General features: G+C 49.5%; 1 long non-coding RNA gene across 1 annotated transcript; it reads right to left on the bottom strand.

Annotated features, from left to right (window-relative positions):
* Window positions 1-7,612: 7,612 nt before the first annotated feature.
* On the bottom strand, window positions 7,613-21,568 carry LOC140223382 (uncharacterized). Its single transcript, XR_011898815.1, has 4 exons — window positions 20,863-21,568; window positions 20,687-20,759; window positions 8,069-8,493; window positions 7,613-7,950 (listed from the first exon to the last, which is right to left on the bottom strand). It is a non-coding gene; the product is annotated as an uncharacterized lncRNA (long non-coding RNA).
* Between the last annotated feature and the right edge of the window lie 790 nt (window positions 21,569-22,358).

Genomic DNA, 22,358 nt, shown 5'->3' with positions numbered 1-22,358 from the left:
AAAACCAGCCCCAATCACCGCTGAGCAAACGTCCTTGCTGGCGGTGACCAATCACTTCTACCAGATCTTCGCGATCCCTACCAACCAGAACTCCCCTACCTCAACACACTCTGTGAATGAGGCACTCGAACTACATTACTGCTCCGACTCCGACGAGGAGAGCCCATGCCCTCGTCACATCAATGAACTAGCATTGAAGACAGCGAAAGCTCAGGAAGCGGCGAAAAGGAAGGAGGAATCTCGGGACAAGAACGGAGGACAGGCAGCTGATAACAAGCAACGCAAGATTCCCTCCATCGTTGTAAAGCCTACAACACACAGAGTTTCCTACAAGGACGCGCTTTTGAAGCCACGAATCTTCAAGCCGCGATTCCCCAAGGACAAGTCACATCATGGTGAGCAGGTATGGCATTATGAGACGAAGAGGCAGGCGCCGCGCTGAACCACAGCCACTGTTTGGTCTAGGCTCGGGGAAAGATAGAGAAGCATTCATGACCGGTTGGGTGGAAGAGTGCCTTCCGTCCATGAGAGGTTTGGACCAAGGGTCACTCAAGGAGGATAGTGGCTAGAACTGCTTAGGGCCAAGGCAGGACGATGCTATTTCAACTGCTTGGTTCCTAACCACCGCACTGCTGAGTGCAGGGATCACCCTAGGTGCATCCTGTGCTCGCGCTCTGTTCACAAAGCTCGTCACTGCCGCTCCACAACCCCTACAGCCGCCTCACGCACCAAGCCGCCAGTTGCTGCAGCAAGCAACAATCCACCTCCCTCGCCTGTGCTCTCACCACAGCAGCGAGAAGCACCTCTTGAGGAGAGGAGCGCTTCGAAGGGCGTTCCAATGAAGTATGGATTCCCCGAGCTCATTCCGGGGAAGGCGAGCAACAGGCTGGATCACATCACGGTCTGTGCGCCGCGCTCTAGCACAGTAAGCAATAAGGAGTGCACTCAGTTGCTGACTTCGCTCATCAGCGTCCTCGTCGACGCGCGCGCCCGAATCTCCACCGACATCGTACCTCGAGATGCTCTACAGCAGCTTTGCATCCTAGAGTATGAGATGGGGGTCAAGCGGTTGGCTCCTGCAGTGTTCATGCTGTGCTTCTCCACCCCGGAGCAGTGCAATGAGGTGCTCCAGCTAGGGGGCCTCGCCATCGGGTCGACTGCGTTGCGCCTCATGCCTTGGACTCGTCAGGATAGTGCATCAGCATCCAAGATCCTGTACCGTGCTAGGATTTGCATCGAGGGAGTGCCAGAGCATGCACAAAAAATAGAGTCTGTAGCCCAGCTGTTTAGCATCCCAACCTTCATAGATGAGATTGATAATGACAAACAAACTAAACAAGAAAAAGATTGCTTATATTTGTGGGTGTGGACTGCAAACCCTAATGGCTTAGCAAAGATGGCAACTATGCAAATTGAAGAGCCTTTTGCTGCTCCAGAGAAATTTTACACACATTTGAGTAGCCTAGAAATGCTGTGCATCAGGAATTGGCCAGTTGATATGCTTGATTATGCTGTCATCATACATTTGGATCGAGTACTTGACTATTCACCTCTGCCAAGTAGTCCATTGAACAAGAGTTATGAGAGGAACATTAGTGGGCTGTCTGATGATGAGTTGGAGGTGGAGTGGCCTGTTAAGCACAGATTTGTGTGGTATTATGGTGTTCCTAACGGATCTATCAAAAGACGTGTTCCGGTGCATGAATGCCTTGGAGGACATAGGGACAAACCGCCGCTAGGAGGTGGTGGTGGCGCTGGAGGCCGTGGGCGCTTTCAGGCACCTCCTCTGAACCGCTTCGATCTGGAGAGAGAGCACAGGATAGAGGGTTCCTTGCTGGTAGTAGCAGCAGAGGTGGCCGGGGAGATTACAACGGCCGACGACATGCTGCTAGAGAAGAAGGGCAAGTTACACTAGAAGGAGGTAATCTCACCGGGGGCAATGACAACATGTGATGCATGAAGGATAGAGATGGCTGCTCAGGGAAGGAGTTTATGGCACCTTTCCTTGGTGCAGTTTTCAGTTGCCAATCTGATGAAATATGGTTAGTCAATGGGGTGCTTTGGACCCCATGGAGAAAGAAGACAATATGGCGCAACAGTGGAGAGAGAGGTTGGCAGTGCAGACCAGCGACAGCGTGAAAGGGATTGGTCTGGAAGCACGAGCAACAGTGCAACGACAGGAGTCTGAAGCACCGCAGCATGCTGTGCATATAGAGCATGCCGATCTGCACGCTGCCCCGGCTTATCAGAAAGGACAGTGTGGGGGACACAAGCAAGGGGCCTGGAAGAGGAGCTTATTCCCATGATGGAGATGGGAATTAGGTCGGGATGTGTTGGGCCTACTCTAGATGGGTTGGAAATAACACACGTGGATGTTGTAGCAGCTGGGCCAGCCAAACATGCCACTGAGGAGGTTTTAGTAAATGGGCCAGTAGAAGATGCTACTGAGGAGTATGAGAACAACATGAACTCTGTTGAGTTTGTTGGATCTGCTACAATGCAGGGTGTGGCCGTAGAAATGGGTTTCAGTATGTCGATTACAAAGAGAATTCCTATGGTGATTCTATCCACACCATTGACTGTGAATGCAGTGAAGATAGGAAAGGGTAAAGAGAATGCTGGCTGCAACACAAAAGGCACCATAGAAGCACAGAGAAAAAGTAACAGGATCGCTAGCAGGCCCAAAATTGATTTGATCATGGAAGAGCAAGATACTCTGCTTCTGCTGAAAAAGTGTGGCACACTGGAGCAGGGGAAGAAATCTGATGCAGCAGATCACAACAAGTTCAGAGAGACATTTGTTGAGCCGCTGCACAAGAAGATGGTTCATGGTTTTCGTGATGCTTTTGGCCTAACTGACAATGGTGCTGATGACCCTCTAGGCGCAATCGTGCTAGAGGCTGATAACTGATGTGTGAGTGAGTGAGTGAGTGTGTGCGCGCGTGCGCTTGTCTGTGCACATATGTATCTGTACTCATTGTGTGGGGGATGTGTGCTTGTTTCCACTGGCGTGAAGGAAACCAGTATGTGTATGATTTGTGTTGGGAGGCTGCTTGCCACTGCAGCAGTTGGTTTATACAAAAGTAGCAAGGCATCAAGAAGGGGACAGACTGAGTTTAATAGTTTTCAATGAATGAACAACACTGTATAATGCTCAACTGGAATGTAAGGGGACTTAATGCCAAAACAAGGAGAAAGGTGGTCAAGGATCTGGTCACAGATATGAACAACACAGTAGTGTGCCTACAAGAAACAAAGATTGAGAAATTTAGTGACCACTTAGTGGCAGAGAGTGTGGGAGCCCAATTTACACAAAGTTATATTTATTTACCTACACAAGACACAAGAGGGGGAGTTCTATTAGCAGTCCATTGGGATTTCTACAGGATCGAGAAATCCTTTTGCAAAACAAACTCTGTCACAGCATGTTTAGAGGCCACAATGACACCAGTACAATGGTGGATCACGGTGGTATATGGACCTCAAGAAGACAATGCAAAGCTTGAATTTCTAAATGAGATAAGGGAAATTAAGTTGTTGACATAAGACAAATGGGTGATGCTTGGTGACTTTAACATGATCTTAAATGCACAAGACAAGAGCAATGACAATCTGAACAGAAGAATCACGGGGACATTCAGAAGTGCAGTTGATGATCTTGAATTGAAAGAATTCAACCTCAGAGGCAGGAAGTATACATGGACAAATAATGTTACTCACACTCATATTGATAGGGTTTTCTGCACTACTGATTGGGAGACTATGCTACCAAATTGTATGCTACAGGTCATATCCGCATTGGTATCTGACCATTGCCCACTATTACTCACATGTGACAATACTCTGACAACTTACAAGGATTTTAGATTTGAGGCATTCTGGACCCAAATAAGAGGATTTAAGGAGGAAGTCAGTAACACCTGTAACAAACAAATTACCATACATAACACCTTCCTGAAGTTGCATACTAAAATGTAGAGAACGACAAAGAGATTGAGAGCTTAGGCTAAGGCGAAGATTGGGAACAACAAACTTCTTCTGCTAGCAGCAAGACAACTGATTGGGATTCTTGATGTGGTGCAAGAGCATAGAGCACTGAGCAATGATGAGTTACTTCTTAAAAGAGATCTAAAAATAGATACCTAGCACTGACGGCCATTGAGAAGTTAAGATATAGACAGCAATCCAGACTCACTTATATCAAAGCAGGAGATTCAAATTCAAAATTCTTCTTTCTAGGAGTGAATGGTAGGAAGAGGAAAAATTTTATTCAGACCATAGAAACATCACATGGAATGGTACACCTTCAGAAGGATAAGGAACAAGTAGTGCTAGATCACTTCCAAACATTGTTTGGAAATAAGGCTATCAGAACTGAAACTCTAAATTGGGAAGCATTGAACATCCAAAGGCATGATCTACAATTCCTGGAGGAGGACTTCATAGAGGAAGAAATTAAGGGGGTCATCATGGATATGCAATCTGAAAAGGCACCTAGGCCAGATGGTTTTATTAGGAAGTTCTTCAAGAGTTGTTGGGACATTATCAAAGATGATTTGAAGCAAGCTGTACAATATTTCTACAACCAGCATAGTCAGCACTTTAATACTCTAAATTCAGCACTCATTGTTATGATCCCAAAGAAGGTTGAATCAAAGAAGGTGGCCGATTACAGGCCCATAAGCCTAACAAGCAATGTTGCAAAAATTATATCCAAGATACTGGCAACAAGGCTAGCACAGTGTCTCAGTGATCTGGTGTCTAGGAATCAAAGTGCTTTCATAAAAAGAAGAAGTATTCATGATAATTTTCTTTACACTCGGAATCTTATCAGAGATCTCCATAAGGCAAAGAGGTCAACACTCTTTCTCAAGTTAGATATTGCAAAGGCGTTTGATACTGTCAGAGCAACATCCTCGGTACTGATAAATAAATCACAAACAAGAAAATTTAAGCATAGAACTGGACTTCATCAAGGAGATCCACTATCACTAATGCTCTTCATTATTGCTCTTGAGCCACTACAGATGCTGCTAAGAATGGCTGAACGTCAGGCTGCATTGTCACCTGTTCAGAATAGGGCGAGCAAGATTAGAATAAGCCTGTATGCTGATGCTGCTGCGGTGTTTGTGAATCCAGTGAAGAAAGAAATTGAGAAGATTAGAAAAATCTTTGATGCATTTAGACGAGTGTCAGGACTACACATAAACCTGGACAAAAGTGCTGCTTACCCAATTCGGTGTGAAAACATAGATGTAGATGACATACTACAGAGCTTTTCATGCCAAGTCAAAAGCTTTCCTTGTCAGTACCTAGGACTACCACTTAGTTTGAGAAAACTGAAGAGAATGGAAGTGCAGCCACTAATTGATAGAGTTGCAGCTAAGCTGCCTACATGGAAAGGAAAATTATTGGATAAATTAGGAAGGCTCACCTTGGTCCGATCAGTGTTAACCTCGATGCCAATCTACTTCATCACAGTTTTTGCACTAAAGAAATAGGCTCTAAAAAAGATAGACGAGATCAGAAGGAATTTCTTGTGGAAAGGCTGAGCATGCCAGTGGAGGCCATTGTTTGATGAAATGGCAGAAGGCAACTTTGCCAAAGGAATTAGGTGGACTAGGCATCCTTGACCTAAACATATTTAGTCGGGCTTTTCAACTACATTGGTTATAAAGTATGAATGGACACAACCACACTGACAGGCCATGGGTTGGAACAACCACACCTTGTGATGAAGTTGACAAATAGTTGTTCAGGCAAGCACGACTGTAATTTTGGAAAATGGAAACCAAGCAAAATTCTGGCAGCATTCTTGGATTGATGGTCGAGCGCCGAGAGATATAGCACCAAGTTTGTATAAGCTTGCATGGAGAAAAACAAGACTGTAAGAGAAGACATAACTGATCAAAATTGGACAAGAGGGTTGTGGCGTATAAACTCAGTGCAGCAGATGGCGGAGTTCGTCACCCTATGGGATTTGGTGCAGAATGTGCATCTCAGTGACCAGGAGGATACAATTAAATGGAAATGGACAGCCGATGGTTCTTACACTTCAAGATCAACTTACATTGCACGACTGAATGGAACCTATAGCACATTTGATGGAGAGGCAGTCTGGCAAGCTCATGCGGAAGGAAAGCATAAGTTTTTTGCGTGGCTCCTAGTTCAAAGTAAAATCCTGACCGCTAATAAGATGATTGCCAGAAATTGGCAATGTGAGACCCAGTGTGCACTATGTGATCAGGAGGCCAAGACTGCGATACATTTGTGTTTACAGTGTAGTTTTGCAAAGGAAGTATGGCTTTTAGTAAGTAACTGGACTGGAGGACAAATCAAAATGCTGGAGGATGACTTGGTGGATGTTGAAGAATGGTGGAAACGGTCCTTGTCACCGTTCAACAAGAAGCAAAGAAGATCGGTGGTAGCCTATCTCATATTCACAGCATGGAACATATGGAAGGAGCGAAACCGGCGAGTCTTTGAAGGAAGAAGTTTGCAGCCTCACCAAGTTTTTGCCATGATCCAAACCGGCGAGTCTTTGAAGGAAGAAGTTTGCAGCCTCACCAAGTTTTTGCCATGATCCAAGAGGACATCAATTGGCGCAAGAGAGCATGTGGGAACCTTGATTTAGGTTAGTGTATCCATGTTATCATTAATGTTACAGTTAAGAGAGTTATTTATGTAATATTGAACTTATCGTACTTCTTAAATGAATCAGCGTATTAAATGAATCAGCAGTGCTCCTGCTAAGCTTTTCAAAATAAAAATGTTACCTGAGAACACGTTCTTGTCCTCCTGGTGGTCGGTGGACCTCCATGACTAGATCATTCATAGCTCTCCTTCGGTTAGATGAGGCGCTTGCACGGCTCAACAGAGGAAGCACTTCCTTTTTCTTTTGTCATGTTCCCGAAAGGAAATTACCTAATCATGTGCCTATCAGCAGAAATATCCTCGGTCAGAAAAGAAAATTCTACCAGGAGATCGATCATATCGACAGTCGTACACTGCAAATGATCTCCAGAATGTCCCTTTGTAAGTGGCTGCAGTCACAGGAGACACACTCATCATGTCTTCGCTCCTAGCTATGGAGAATAACCTTTCTCCTCTCAGTTGAACATATCATGGAGATTGGAGGGGAGCGGAGGGATCGAATCGATCCCTATCCCCGTATACGGCATGCTGACTCGATCTAGGCCTTCATCGTCGTGCTAGTGCCTGGGCCGATCGATGTGCTATGGTTTCTCTCGTCACCTTTCACTTGTGCTTGTGTCCGGGCCAATCATGGTGTCTTTCATGGTGGACGATCCTAGAGGATCGTGAAGACCTGCCACCACAGCAGCATATATTCGCCGGGCTCAACATAGGAGACCACCCGGGTCTCGTCGTTGCAGTCTATGAATCGGAGCGTGCACTTTGTTTGGGAGTGTGGGAGTTAGGCCTAAATAAGTTTTTTTTTTCAGTGAATCCGAAAAAGGTTGGGGTTTTGCTAATTGCTATGGACTCAAAACTGAAAACTCCCGCACAAGAAGAAACCGAAAAGACGATCTGTCTGTGTTTGAATGCTGACTCATTTGTCATTTCGACCCTGACCACGATCAATACGGCCCAGTTCAAAGACGGACCACTTTTTTTTTTTGAAAAAGGGTTCACCCTGCTTTTATAGAAAGCCAATAAGGTTTGGGTTACAGACCTTGCGACACACTGGGGATACCAGCTTACAGATAACGAGCAGAAGAGAGCACACGAGCTCAACCCTCGACACTACAGCAAACAAACTTCTACCACACAGAGATATAAGAAAGTAAAGACACAGATTCTTCAGATAAACGATTCTCCAGGTGGTTGATCCTTCAGCTTTTCCAGAAAGTCTTCCGTCCATCCCCGCACTTGGGTCATCAGGCCATCCAAGTGTTCTCGGTCAGTACCCCCCAGTCGCACTCGCCATCTCTGCATACATGCAAAAATTTTGAAAAGGATTTCGGACGGACCACTTCATTCATACTTTGCATAGACCAGCCCAACATGCAAGATCAAGTGCACGGCCCAAGTTGCCTACACAACATACGTATTCGATGGCTCGATGCAGTCACGCCAACGCCTGCGATGAACTGATGATGCACCAAAGCCTCATTTTCAGGAGTACCTATTTTCTTGAATGAAGAGGATTCATAGGTTTTTGCTATGCACTAGATATATATTATGTCTAAATGCATAGTAAAATGTATGAACCTAGAAAACCCAAAACGACTTTATAATTTGGGATGGAGGGAATGTATACTAAATGTGTAAAAATCCACATTGCAACAATTCAGCAGTGCGAGAATGCAGCACACAGATAAAGATTTGTAAACAACAATAGTAACTTAAGTACTACACACTACAAAGGTACTGTAGGAGTCAAAAGCATAATGGAAGGAATGCTAATTTTTGCCAGCAACCAAGAATCTCCTCCTCATTCTGGTAAACTGGTAGCCATGTGTTGGTTTACACCTGGAAAAGGGGTATGGGTAGAAGATTGTGTTAAATGAACTATTATACCCATTGAATCAACACTATTGGACATAAAAGCGCACACACGTTACTCCATAGGATAATTACGTAAATTTGCAGCATGCCACTAGTCATCATGAAAAAATATTCACAATACATAGTTATTTTCATCAGAAATGACATATCAGCAGAGAAATCACTACGTACTCAGAATGCCAGCAGAAGTTGATATGTCATTTCTGAGTTCTGACAACTTCTGGAAAGCGCCACTTAAGCACTGAAAACCTAATGTGCTGAAAATTAGGGATGGTAACCTATTGGCACACATCATCTAAACGAGTGCCTGATAGTGAATATTCAGAAAAAGGTATAATCTAATCTACAAATACTTTGCTGTCCTTTTCTTTTCCAACAGCAGCATACTGATTCATCTTGTCAGGTCAACATGTTGCAACACTTATTCAATGTGGTTGTAATTTCAAGCTGCAAAACATGTTCAGATGGTGGCTGTGTGTTGCAAGACTTCCTGTACGCCTTCAACATGTTGCAAGACTTATTCAATATGCTTGTAATTTCAAGCTGCAAAACATGTTGCAACTGATATTTTGCAAGTCATCTTCATTGCTCTGTGACACTCTCTGTGCGTCTTTCGGCCGTCAGCAGGGGTTTGAATGCTTCGGCCGTTTAGGCCTGAAGAACACTGAGAAGCGCCGTGCTGTTTCAGATGATCGGCCCCGACGTTGATGTATTATGTTGGAATGTACGGGGTCTTAATCAGCAAGCCCGTAAGGATGTAGTTCACCAGATTGTGGCCAACACGACGTGCGCCATTGCATGTTTCCAGGAAACCAAGCTTGCACAGATAGATGACTTCACCGCGTCTTACTTGGGTGGGTACAGGCTAACCAAAACCGCTTTCGCGCCAGCCACAGGAGCTTCAGGTACAAGAGGAGGACTGCTGATACTGTGGGATGAGAGGGTAGTGCAGGTCTCACAGATTACCGTGGGGATGTTTCACTTATCAGCCTCTATTTCACTACATGATGGCGAAACCTTCAGACTGTCAAATGTCTACGGACCATCCAGTCAGGGGCAAAAGAGAGCCTTCTTACAAGAAATGCTAACACTTAAGCCTTCCAGTGGGACACCGTGAATTATTATGGGGGATTTTAACCTCATATACAGAGCCGCGGACAAGAACAATTCTAGGCTAAATACTAGAATGATGAGTCTATTCAGGGAGGCGATTAGTGATTGCGAGCTCAAGGAAATTCCACTTCAGAACCGCCACTTCACATGGAGCAATGAGCAACAAAATCCGACGCTTGTCAGACTCGACCGAATGTTCTGTAATACGGAAGGTGATGCCTTATTTGCCTCCCACGCTCTACATGCACTTTCAACATCACACTTGGATCACTGCCCACTACTCCTTTCCAATCAAAGTGGACCATGACGGCCAAGGACATTCCAGTTCGAGGCGTTTTGGCTGAGATTGCCACGCTTCAAGGAGGTAGTAGTCGAAGCTTGGAGTAAGCCCTGCGCTCACCACGAGACTTTTCACCGCCTGTATCACAAGTTACGGGAAACTTCCCAAATGCTTAGAGCCTGGAGCCACAACTTTTACCCGGATGCCAAGATGTAGCTTCTCATGGCGTGTGATGTCGTCCTCAGATTAGATATGGCGCAAGAGCATAGAGCCCTCACCAGGGACGAATTGAACCTGCAGCAAAAACTTAAGCGAAGAATCCTCGGCCTAGAGGTGGTTGAAAGGGTCAGACGGAAACAAGCATCACACATTACGAATATCAAATTAGGTGATGCTAATACCAAATACTTCCATCGGAGGGTTAATGGAAGGAAGAAGAAAAACTACATTCAACGACTAAAACAAGGATCCATTTGGGTCTTCAATTACGAAGAAAAAGTCAACATAATTCAAGACCACTTCGCTACGATAATGGGACCGACGGGACAACGATCACAGGACGTTAACTGGGACAGCATAAATCTCCCCAGTCTGGACCTCAGCTCCCTCGCCGAACCTTTCACGGAGGAGGAAATTAAACATGCAATACTAGACATACCATCGGACAAGGCACCGGGACCGGATGGCTTCACTGGGGCATTTTACAAGGCCTGTTGGGCGATTATAAAGTGCGATGTCATAAACACGGCCAAGCATTATCGATGGCTCTCGCTTCGCTCCGCTCCCCGCGCTCCCCGTTGAGCGCCGCCCCCGGTCCCCACGACCACCCCTCACCGGCGGCCACTCCGGCACCGGTGACCACCAGCCCCACTTTGGGAGGATCCCCCTCCCCGTCCCGAAGGCTCTCCCCCCGCGCGGAACCCTTCTTCCCCGGGGGGACTTCCGGCGGTCGGGGCAAGCAGGTCCGATGGAGGGACGAGTCCGGATCTGACTCGTCCTCCTACGGAGGATCCCCGCGACCGTCCTACCGCGACATCCTCTTATCCAGCCCGCCGCCCCCCCCCCCCCCCACCTGTCAAGGCTCCCCCCCCCATCCCACCCCACCGCGCCTCCCCCGTGCCTCCCTCCCCCGGCAAGGGACGTCGCCCCTGGGCCGCGAGGTGCCGGCCGCCGCCCCATTGGGCGCCGCGGCCAGACCTCTGTGGCCCCCGGGCCCCCTCCACGAGGCCACGCCCCCCCGGCTGTTCGATCTGCAGCCGCTCCTCTGCCTCCGCCCAATGCTGCGGCGGACGAGGGTTGGACTACAGCGGAGAGTCGCCGCACCCGGTCCAGGAGGCGTCGGCGTCAACGCCGGGCGCAGCGCCAGTTCTTGGAGGCCCTCAATCCCCGACCTGCGGCGAAGGGCATCCCGCCGGAGCTCAATGGTCGATGCCTCAACTGCCTTTCCTTCAGTCACCTCATTGCCCAATGTCGTCGCCCCATCCGTTGCTTCCGGTGTCACGGGTTCTGGCACCTCGCCCGCGATTGCAAGCGACCGCGCAGCCCGGTCAGCTCCGCCTCCTCCGGCGTTGGGGACGAGCGCTGCTTCGTGCGTGCCCGGCGGGATTCCCCTCCGACGCCTCGTGGGCGCGACGCCGGCGGCCGCACTCCCTCACCGCCTCTCCCTGGAGCTCGCTCGGCGGACGCCCCGCCCCCCCGGTCGGTTGCGGGGGAGGGCAATGCTACCTCCCACCCGCGTGGATCCATGACCGCGTCATCGCTGCAGCTGAACCCGCCGCGGCCCCCGCTTCACGAAGGGCCGTCGGGCTCTGGCACCCCCTCTGATGACGACATCGGCAACGAGCTCTTCTTCAACGACTTCCCTCCCGGTCACCCTGATTGCCGCCCCGGGGAAGTCACCTGCTTCCTATCTAGAGATGCTGCTATGGATGCGGAGGAGGAGCGCCTGCGGTTCTCTCTTCTGGCGGCGGCTCCAGGTGCTCCGGCGGATCTGCCGATTGAGGGATTTCGCCGCGCGATTGCTGAATTGCCGGTGGCTGGGTCCGACAACTTCTCGGTGCGCCAATTCTGGCCCGAGAGTTTTCTGGTCTCCTTCACGTCGCAGCGCGCCAGGGACGCGGCTATGGATGCGCGGTTCGTGCAGGTTGGCGACCTCCGCTTCTCCCTCCGCCCCTGGACACGGCTGGTCCGGGCGAACGCCGGCTCTTGCCTCTTTCGTGTGTCTCTGGAGCTGGATGGCATCCCCGCGCACGCCTGGTGCGCCCGCACAGCGAGGAAAATCCTTGCTCCCGGTTGCTGGGTGGAGCAGGTGGCGTCTGCTCCCGGCGACGGGCGGATGTTGAAGGTGCAGGGATGGACTGACGACCCGGCCCGCATCCCGAAGCGATGTAGGCTCTGGATTGCAGAGCATGAACAGCAGATATCTTACGACGACCCGATGATGCAGAGTATTTGGGGGAACCTTCCGCCTTACCTAAGGCTGAAGAAAGGACTGTTTTACGATATCGTCATCCGGCTTCGCCATGTCACGGATTTCCGCTCGCGCTCGCCGACTCCATCCCCTTCACCTCCGTCCAGCGATGGGGGGTCTGATCGTGATGGCGACCCCGACCGTTTCGCCCCTGGAGGGGGCGGAGTCGGACCGCGGCTGCACGGCTTCCCCACGCGGCAAGGTTTCGAGGACGGCTCCTTCTTCGGCGGAGACGATGTCGCTGCTTCGGGCTCTGGCACCAGGCGTGTCTCTTCGGCGCCGCCGCCGTCCCGGACGCTGCGGCGGCCTGAAGCCCTTGTGACGGCGCGCCCGGCGGCGGCCTCTGCTCGGCCTCAACCACTCGTACCTCATCTTGGAGGGCCGGACCCCGGTGTGGGCGCGTTTGGCCTCCCTGTACGTTGCAAGTCGCCGCCACACCCGGCTGCTGTGGCACCGCAGGGTGGTGAGCATCGGGGACTAGGTCGCCTTGACACGCGCCCTCCAGTGGACCTCTCACCCGACTTGTTCCCGTCCACTTCGTCTTCTTCACCCCCGCCTCGTGATGATCCAATGTTGCTTGAAACTACTATTGTATCTTTGTTGCCGAGGGACCAGTCGCCGGTTTCGGATGAGCTGGGAGTTATGCAGGCCTGGGAGCATCCGACCCCTCCCTGCACGTATTCCAGGCGTCCTCGTCGCTCGCCGGTGTTGCTGGCGGATCCCTCTCCGTCTGAGCAGGTGCCGCCGACGCAGGAGATGACTTCGCCTTCGGAACCACAGTTGGAGTTACCACCATCCCCCTCTTCCTCCGTGGTGGCGCGGGCGAGAACTGAGGCCTTCCTCCATAGTGTTCGAATGCCCCTGGATCCCCCGCTGGCAGAATGTCCCCGGACCCAAGTGGCGCCGCCCATCATTAAAGAGACGCCCCGCCGTAGCAACCGGCTCGCCACCAAACCGCTCAATGCTGCTGTTCGCCCTTCCCGTAAGGGAGAGATCCTCGCCATGAAGAAATTGGGAGTTCTGTCCCAGGATGCTGATGACAACTGCGCCACTCCCCGCAACTTTGATAAGTTCCTGTCGTCCTCTGTGCAGCCCCAGCATTTTGCTGCACTCCGTGACATCCTTCCAATGGCTAACGGTCTCACTGACGCCCAGCTTAGGCACCTGGTGAGCCAATCTGAGGTGATCAGCGTCTAACGCTGCGCTACTGTTGTATCCTGCTGACTGGGGCTACGTTTTCTAATGGAAGTTGCAAATATTAATATGCTGGTGTGGAATGTCCGCGGTCTGAACGCTCGTTCCCGTCGCGAAGCTCTGCGCTCTTTGGTGTCCGACTCGAGGGCGTCTATTGTTTGTATTCAGGAGACTAAATTGAGTGCTATCACACCTTTCACGATTGCTAGCATGCTGGGCGGCTCCTTCTCGTGGTTCGACTATCTGCCGGCCGAAGGTACCAGAGGAGGCATTCTGATAGCCTGCAAAAGCCCAGATGTTTCTTGTGTGCGTTTGCATGGGGGACGCCACTCCTTAACCATTTCAGCTCAAATACAAGGCCATGACTCGCCTTGGACTTTGACTAACGTTTACGGACCTCAGCCAGACGGTGAAAAAGTTGAATTCCTTGACGAACTGCGCTTAGTTCACTCGCTGGCATCGTCCAGGTGGCTTGTCGTGGGGGACTTCAACCTCATCTTGCGAGCATCGGAGAAAAGCACATCCAACATTAATCGTCGCAATATCGGCCGCTTTCGGCGCTTCGTGGATGATGTCAACCTGAAGGAGATCTACCTCCAGGGCAGAAGATATACATGGAGTAATGAGCGACAAACTCCGGTTATGGCACAGCTTGATCGTGTTCTTGTGTCGGTGGATTGGGAAGTTTGTTATTGCTTTGCAACGCTTCAGGCGCTATCAACGGACATTTCGGATCATTGCCCACTTTTATTGGCGTCCAACGCCAGCTATCTCCCCAAGCGTCGTTTTCACTTCGAACCATGGTGGGTTCGAATGCCCGGTTTCCTTGCAGCTGTCCAGGGGGCCTGGGATGGGCCGACGGCCACAAACGACCCGTTCATCTCCCTTGACCAGAGGCTTAAGAGGACCTCCAAGGCGCTGCAGCAGTGGAGCAGTAGGAAAGTGGGTGATGTCAAAGTGCAGCTCATGACAGCCAGAGCTCTAATCCTGTGGCTGGACCGGGCGCAGGAGGTCAGGCCCCTATCATCAGATGAAGCTCATTTGAGGGCTCAGCTCAAATGCAAAGTCCTTGGCCTCTCTTCCCTTGAGCGCACCATTGCACGCCAACGGTCCAGGCTTCTCTTCCTAAAAGAGGGTGACGCCAATACTAAATTATTTTACCTCCATGCCAGTCACCGCACGAGGAAGAAACATATAGCTAGACTTGAGCACAACGGTGTCATTGCTATCACACATGATGAAAAGGAGCTACTTCTATACAATTACTTCAGGATGATCCTTGGAACACCTTCTTCCAGAACTGAGGCTATTGACCTTGCTTCGCTGGGACTACTGCCACTGGACCTGGATCCCCTGGAAGCTCCATTCCCTGAACAGGAGATATGGAGAACCATCGTCGAGCTACCTAAAGAGCGTGCCCCCGGGCCGGATGGCTTCACCGCGGAGTTCTATAGAGCGGCTTGGCCGGTGATCAAACGCGACGTCCTGGCATGCTTTGACGCGCTCTACCATGGGGCTTGCATCCAGTTTGGCCGGTTAAACAGCTCTCTAATCACACTGATACCGAAAAAACAGGATGCCTTCTCACCTGCTGACTACAGGCCTATCAGCCTGGTGCATAGCTTTGCGAAGTTAGTTACGAAGTTGCTTGCTAACCGGCTTAGCAAGGAGCTCCACAATTTGGTGGATGTTAATCAGAGCGCTTTTGTCAAGGGAAGATCCATCCATGATAATTTCAAGTTTGTTGAGCTTGCTGCGAAGACTCTGTACAGAAAAAGAAAGCCAAGTTTGCTAATCAAGTTAGATATCTCTAAAGCTTTTGACACGGTGTGCTGGCCATTTCTCCTGCAAGTCCTCCAAGCGAGGGGCTTTGGGACTAACTGGAGGGACTGGATCTCTGTCCTGCTGTCTTCGGCCACCACCAGAGTGCTGCTCAACGGCTCCCCCGGTCGACTAATTGACAACGCTAGAGGGTTGAGACAAGGCGACCCCCTTTCGCCGATGCTTTTCATACTTGTCATGGAAGTTCTGCACCGGCTCCTCAGGAGGGCAGCTGAGTTGGGTGTCCTCGCCCCTCCTGCAGATAACACCATTTGTCATCAGTGCTCGTTGTATGCTGACGATGTGATCATCTTTGCACGGCCTGTGGTTCAGGATGCTATTGCTATCAGAGGGATTCTGGATTTCTTTGGTAATGCTTCTGGACTCCGTACAAACCTGCAGAAGTGCTCCATTGCACCAATTGCATGCAGTGATCAGCAGGTAGAGAGAATCCGTGGCATCTTTCCAGCCCAAGTTGTAGGTTTTCCTATACAATACCTTGGTATGCCACTGTCAGTACGAAGCCTTAGGAAGAATCAGTTCCAACCTTTGATTGATAAGGTGGCCAGCAAGATTCCGAACTGGAAGGCACAGCTTATGAATAAGGCGGGGAGAATGACTGTGGTCCAATCGGTTCTGACGGCCACCTGCACCTATAATCTTATTTCTCTTGACATTCCAGCTTGGGTCTTCCAGGAAATTGACAAACTCCAGAAAGGATTCTTGTGGGCTGGTAAGCCGACTGCCAATGGTGGGCAATGCCTTGTGACCTGGCCAATTGCCTGCCGACCTAAAACAGTGGGGGGCCTAGGTATCCAAGACCTCCGTCGGGCTTCGGTGGCTCTGCGATTGCGCTGGTTGTGGTTCAAGAGGACTGACGATCGGCGGCCTTGGAAATGCTTGGCCAACACCCTGGAAAAGAGCAGCACTTTGAAAAAAGCCTTCCAGATTTCCACCAGGGTGCAATTGGGCAGTGGGAACACCGCACTTTTCTGGGAGGATCAATGGCTGGACTCCCTATCTCCTTGCATTCTTGCTCCTGATCTGTGCCTAATGGTCAAGCCTCATGTCAGAAGTACAAGAACAGTGGGGTCTGCTCTCATGGAGAAAAGTTGGATCCGGGACATTGTCGGGACACTAACAGTGGCTGCAATTGCACAATATGTTCAGCTATGGCATGCGGTATCCAACGTCCAGTTACAGGAAGGAGTTGAGGATAGGATTGTGTGGCGTTGGGAGAAGTCAGGCTCATACTCGGCCAAGTCAGCGTACAATTTCTTCTTCGTGGGGTCTGTTCAATCTCCGGCCTTCCGATGCATCTGGCGAGCGTGGGCTCCCCTCCGAGTTAAGCTCTTCATGTGGACTGCTACAAGGCAGCGGCTCTGGACATCGGCTCGTCGGATGAAGCATGGGTTACAAAGCTGGGACGATTGCTGTCTATGCTGCCAGGAGTCTGAGACCTCTGACCACCTGCTTGCAACCTGCAGCTACACACAGCAGGTATGGCACGTAGTTGACCAACTGACCGGAAACGCCTCATCCTTGCCAGCTGCCGGGTCTTCACTATTGGATTGGTGGTTACTCCGGAGACGAGGATTTCATGGCGCTAGTAAGCGAGGATTCGACTCCACTTTCACCTTAGTCTCCTGGCTCATTTGGAAAGAGCGCAATAATCGGGTCTTCGCCGGAAACATTCAAAGGACACCGCAGCAGCTAGCGGATGCAGTCGCGGCGGAAGCGGCGGCCTGGTACATAGCCGGGGCGCTTTGTCTCCACAGTGTGGGTTGGTGTTTTGTGACTCAGTGATGTTAGGACTTAAGGTCTTCTTTGGTAGCTCCAGAATCCTGTAATCGGCACTGTGTTATACTGCCCGTGTGCGTGTGCCCGGTATAGGCCCGCGTTGTATTATTATTTCCATCTCTTCTTAATGGAATGATGCGCAGCTCTCCTGCGTATTCTAGAAAAAAAAAATAAACACGGCCAATGCTTTTCATAACTTGCGTTGCATGAGCCTGCCTTTAATCAACACGGCCAACGTAGTGTTGTTGCCAAAAAAGGAAGGGGCCGAGGCAGTCCCTGACTTCAGACCGATAAGCTTGATACACTCATTCATCAAGATTATTACAAAGGTGCTCGCCATGCGGCTGGCTCTGCACATGAAAAACATTGTGTCACAATCACAATTGGCTTTCATCAAGCAAAGGAGCATCCACGATAATTTTATGACAGTCAGGAGCATGGCACATCGCTACCATCGGCAACAAATTGCGACACTAATTTTTAAGCTTGACATCGCCAAAGCGTTTGATTCGGTGAGATGGGATTACCTGCTAGGTTTACTTCAACGCTTGGGCTTCCCCATTTGTTGGCGGGAATGGATGGCCTCTCTATTCTACACATCTTCATCTAGGATCCTTCTCAATGGGGTCCCAAACAGCCCCATCAGGCACAACAGAGGACTATAGCAAGGAGATCCTTTATCTCCTTTACCTTTTGTGATTGCAATCGAACCGCTACGAGCTTTATTGGAGCAGGCCACTGAAAGAGGGTTCATATCCAAGCTGCGAGGCAGGTCCCTCAATTTCCAAACATCCATGTACGCCGACGACACAGCTATTTTCCTAAATCCGACTAGGCAGGATGTCATTGCTTTAGCTGACCTCCTCACTAGATTTGGTGATGCGTCGGGGTTGAGAACAAATTTCGAGAAATCAAGTGTGGTGCCTATAAGATGCGAGGAGCTCAATATGGACGACATCTTTGGAGGCATTCCAATCACACGGTCTTCCTTTCTGGTGCGATATCTTGGTCTTCCACTAACGACGTCAAGGCTCAAGAGAGTACACTTCCAGTTGGTCATAGACAAGGCGACCTGCAAGCTCACTGCGTGGAATGCGAGGAACATGACTATGGCGGGCCTCCTAGCACTCACCAAATTAGTATTAACATCGCAGGCGGTATACCTCCTGTCGGCAATGGAGGCCCCCAAAGAGGTGACGAAGAAAATCGACGCTAAGCGCAAGAAGTTCTTTTGGGCAGGGGCGGCGACATTAACAAGGGGAAAATGCGAAGTGAATTGGCGAAGGTCTGCCAGGCCGACAAGACTGGGGGGAGAAGGTATTTTAAACATCTACAAGTTTGCAAGAGGACTGAGGCTCAGATGGCTTTGGCATGAGTGGAAAGCGGAAGACAAGCTTTCGGTGGGCTCCGAGGTTCCATGTAATAACACGGATAGGAAATTATTTGCGGCATGTACACGCATCGACGTAGGCGATGGAGCAAAAACTTCCTTTTGGAATAGTGCCTGGGTTCAAGGCCAAAGGCCAAAGGACATAGCGCCAGGTATTTTCTCCATTTCAGAAAGGAAGAACAAGAGTTTACGTGACGCGCTTCACAACCGAACATGGATCCAGGATATCAACATACACCACAATAGGTTCTTTGTACAGCACTTTCGAGAATTCATCCTTCTGTGGCAAGTCGTACAACAAGTAGCCCTGCGCCCGAGTGTCCAAGATGAAATCACTTGGAAGTTTACTGCAGATGGTAGCTACTCCGCAAAATCCACTTACGACGCACAGTTCATTGGTTCGGCATCCACCAACTTTGACAGCTTGATTTGGAAAATATGGGCTCCTAGAAGCTGCAAAACCTTCTCCTGGCTCACAATCCAAAATCGGCTTTGGACTGCTAACAAGCTTCAGAAAAGGGGATGGCCAAATCAAGCTACCTGCCCACTATGTCGAAGATCACAAGAATCAGCGTTACACCTCTTCGCCGAATGCCGGGTCACAACAAGAATCTGGGCCATGGTGGTGGACTGGTTGTCAGCGCCAGCAATCCACCCGAGGGCCTGGCAACAAGCAGATACGCTGCATCACTGGTGGTCGATGAGATCGGGAGCAAATTCCTGCTCTAAGAGAGGCATGCGAACTTTGATCATGCTAGTTACATGGACAATCTGGAGGGAAAGGAATATGAGAATATTTAACAGTAAGGAGTCTACTGTCAACATGATCTTTGAGAGGATCAAAGACGAGGCTGCCGTGTGGATTATGGCGGGAGCGAAACATCTCTCCACTTTACTGGCGCGATGCTGATTGCGATTGAGTTCATAGTGTTGTTTTGTTTTTCTGGTTCAGTTTTTGCCTTATTTCATTTTTGATCGATTGTATTTATCCAGTCTGGATTTCTTCTTTTTAACATAATCGGCAGCTCTCCTGCCAGGTTCGTTTCAAAAAAAATTCATCTTGTCAGTCAGTATGAACAGCTTTGCGCATCTGAAGGCTAAAAAACTTGAAGGCCAAAACACACAAGTACTAATAAACTTTTTGAAGTCTCAAGAAAATGCAAGTTACAATGAGCCACATGATGAAATCAATAGTGTTAAGCAAATGAGCACAAATACATTGTGTGAGGCAATGAAATGATATCTTTCTGATCAGTCTGGCGACTGGTATCTTTCACAGATCTGGAAGAGTGCCGTTATGCCACAAGACTGAATAACATCAACCTCCGCCTAGCATAGTACTCGCCGAAAACAATCAGGATCTCACTACACGGCAGACTGGCAGCAGTGTGTTAAACCAGCTACTTGCTCACTGATGCATGCCAAGCTGCGAACCATTCACCTTGCTAAAATCAAATACTTGCCACAAGCCCACAACAACACGTTCACCAAAACCAGCACACTGGTGAAGCAGTCGCAATGAAAAGAACTTCAGGAGGACAGCAGCAATATGGATTGTAAGGGGACAGAGGGATACAGTGTTTGCAGCAATATGGTGTGAGTGGGCCCGTGACTGTACTGTGTTGAATACAATTATCCAAGGGTATCCAAATGTCAATGATTTTTTCAGGACAATGGGAAAGGGGGGACTAGATGACTAGTAGTGTTGGAACAACCCTTGCCTGTTTGTCAGACGAATAGGCCTTTGTGCAGAACCTGACACTAAACTAGGAGCTTACCCACCTCTATTATGGTAGTCTGGTAGCACAACAGTAGATAATCATGGCAAATGGGCAAAATCTCTCTCTGTAGGAAGCGTATTACAATTTCATAAGAGCTTATTAATTTTGCAATCACTCTCTATTCAGCAACAAAGTCACGCATTAGCACAGATGCAGTGTTCCATATTGTAAAGCCTTATTTGGAAGAGGGGGTATGCCACATGGATGAGGTATAAATAACATGTACATTTCAACTAATACGAGCTGAAAGTAACATGGTGTCATTAAAAGGCCGGTGCACCAAATAAAAGAAGAGCTGAAGGACTTACCTCGTTATTCAACTTCTCTTAATCTTGCATCGACCAACCTTCTGCGTTCCTTCTGAATATTAGTCCTCTGCTCCTGCAAGCACATAATGCAAATGTTAATAGCAAGCCCCAAACAAAACAATTTTTAGTAGGGAAAAACAATGCAGAAAGAAAATAAAGTAAATGCACCTACATACCACCGATTACGAATGCAACAGCTGAAGATATAGTGGATGAGACTACTAGGTCCCGCGGCCATACAGGCTGCAATTATCAATTGCCGGTGACAAGCTGCCACTACCGAGGTGGTATTGCGCAAGATAGGGTCTTCCTGAACGAATGAAGACAACATTGTCACCCTTCACTGTAGGCAGTACCTTAGAGGAGACACTTATATTCCTTTCTTCAAGGAACAAGGTATTGCCTCTGATGTCTTTTGTTGGGATAAACCTTTGCAGCACAAGGTCTGCGAGTTTGCAAACTAAAATCTGCGACCCAGACAAATCATTGTGGCCAAGCACAAGGATCTCGGAACCACACTCTACCAGACCTTCAGGATAGACAAGTTTGTGTGCGGGTATTGTGGCGATCAACTTTGGTGGTTGTAGTTCACGACCTGCTCCCGCCCCATCTTGCACAGGCGGGGAGGACGGAGGCGCGGCCGGCAGGGAAGGGTCGAGGCATGGCAGGGGCGGCTCCGCACGAGGATGGAGAAGGCAGGACGACGCTCGGGCGGCCGTCGAGGAGCGGTGGGCTAGGGAGCTAACGACAGCGGAGGGCAGTGCGGTGCTCGGGCGGCTGGTGAGGAGGCTAGGCAGCTCGCGGTGGTGGAGGGTCATGCGACGGAGAAGATAAGGCCCAAAGAGAAAAAAAAATAAAGAAAAAGAAAAATAGAGAGGACGATAGATGGGGCTCATAAATGGAAAAATAGCGAGGACGATAGATGGGGCTCATAAATGACACGTCGTTAACAGTGTAAGAAACGACATCTATCTATTCTTCGTAACCCCTCAAACCAAACAAAATATTGAAATAAAATTATTCAACTAAATACGAGATGGATCAGACTTAAAAAAAAATAGGGACGAAACCCTCCAGTTGATCCCAAGCTAAATACATGCTAAAAAGATGAAAATGCTAAATCAAGCAACCTAACGTTTGAAGTGCCAAAACTGCAAAGTGATGTCAAAAATGCAAAACCATATGTTTCAAGGGTCACTAGCACAGGTTTCTCTCGATCCGATGGCAATCTATTCAACGTTGCCCAAACTTCTTTCTCGAAATGGGTGGTCCCCACCATGTAGTACACACGTATTCGAACATGACTTTGTAGCTTAGGAATTTGGAACAAAGTTTTTCCGCTTACGGAAGCCCGCTCCTTCTTTGAGGGGTCGTACACGGGATCTGACGCGTCCTTTCAAGTGAAGCGAGCAGGGTGTTTGTTTCAGCTTCTCCAGCCGATTCTCGCGAAAATAATCGAGGAAGCTCTCCAACGTCACGATTCTCGACCTCCTTCACCGGCAGCGATTTTTACCGCAGCCCCAACAACACTACGCCACAGAATCGTCCCTCACGTCGCTTTTGGGAAAAATCCCACCGATTCCGCACCCCTCCCCTCCCCTCCGCAACCCGCCTTCCCTCCGCCTGCGCACGCCCGGCCGCCTCTGCCCTCCGCCAGCTCCGGCCGCCGCTC

This window comes from Setaria viridis, chromosome 7 (genome assembly GCF_005286985.2).
Source record: "Setaria viridis chromosome 7, Setaria_viridis_v4.0, whole genome shotgun sequence".
NCBI lineage: Eukaryota > Viridiplantae > Streptophyta > Magnoliopsida > Poales > Poaceae > Setaria > Setaria viridis.
This window is presented reverse-complemented; position numbering and strand designations above follow the sequence as displayed.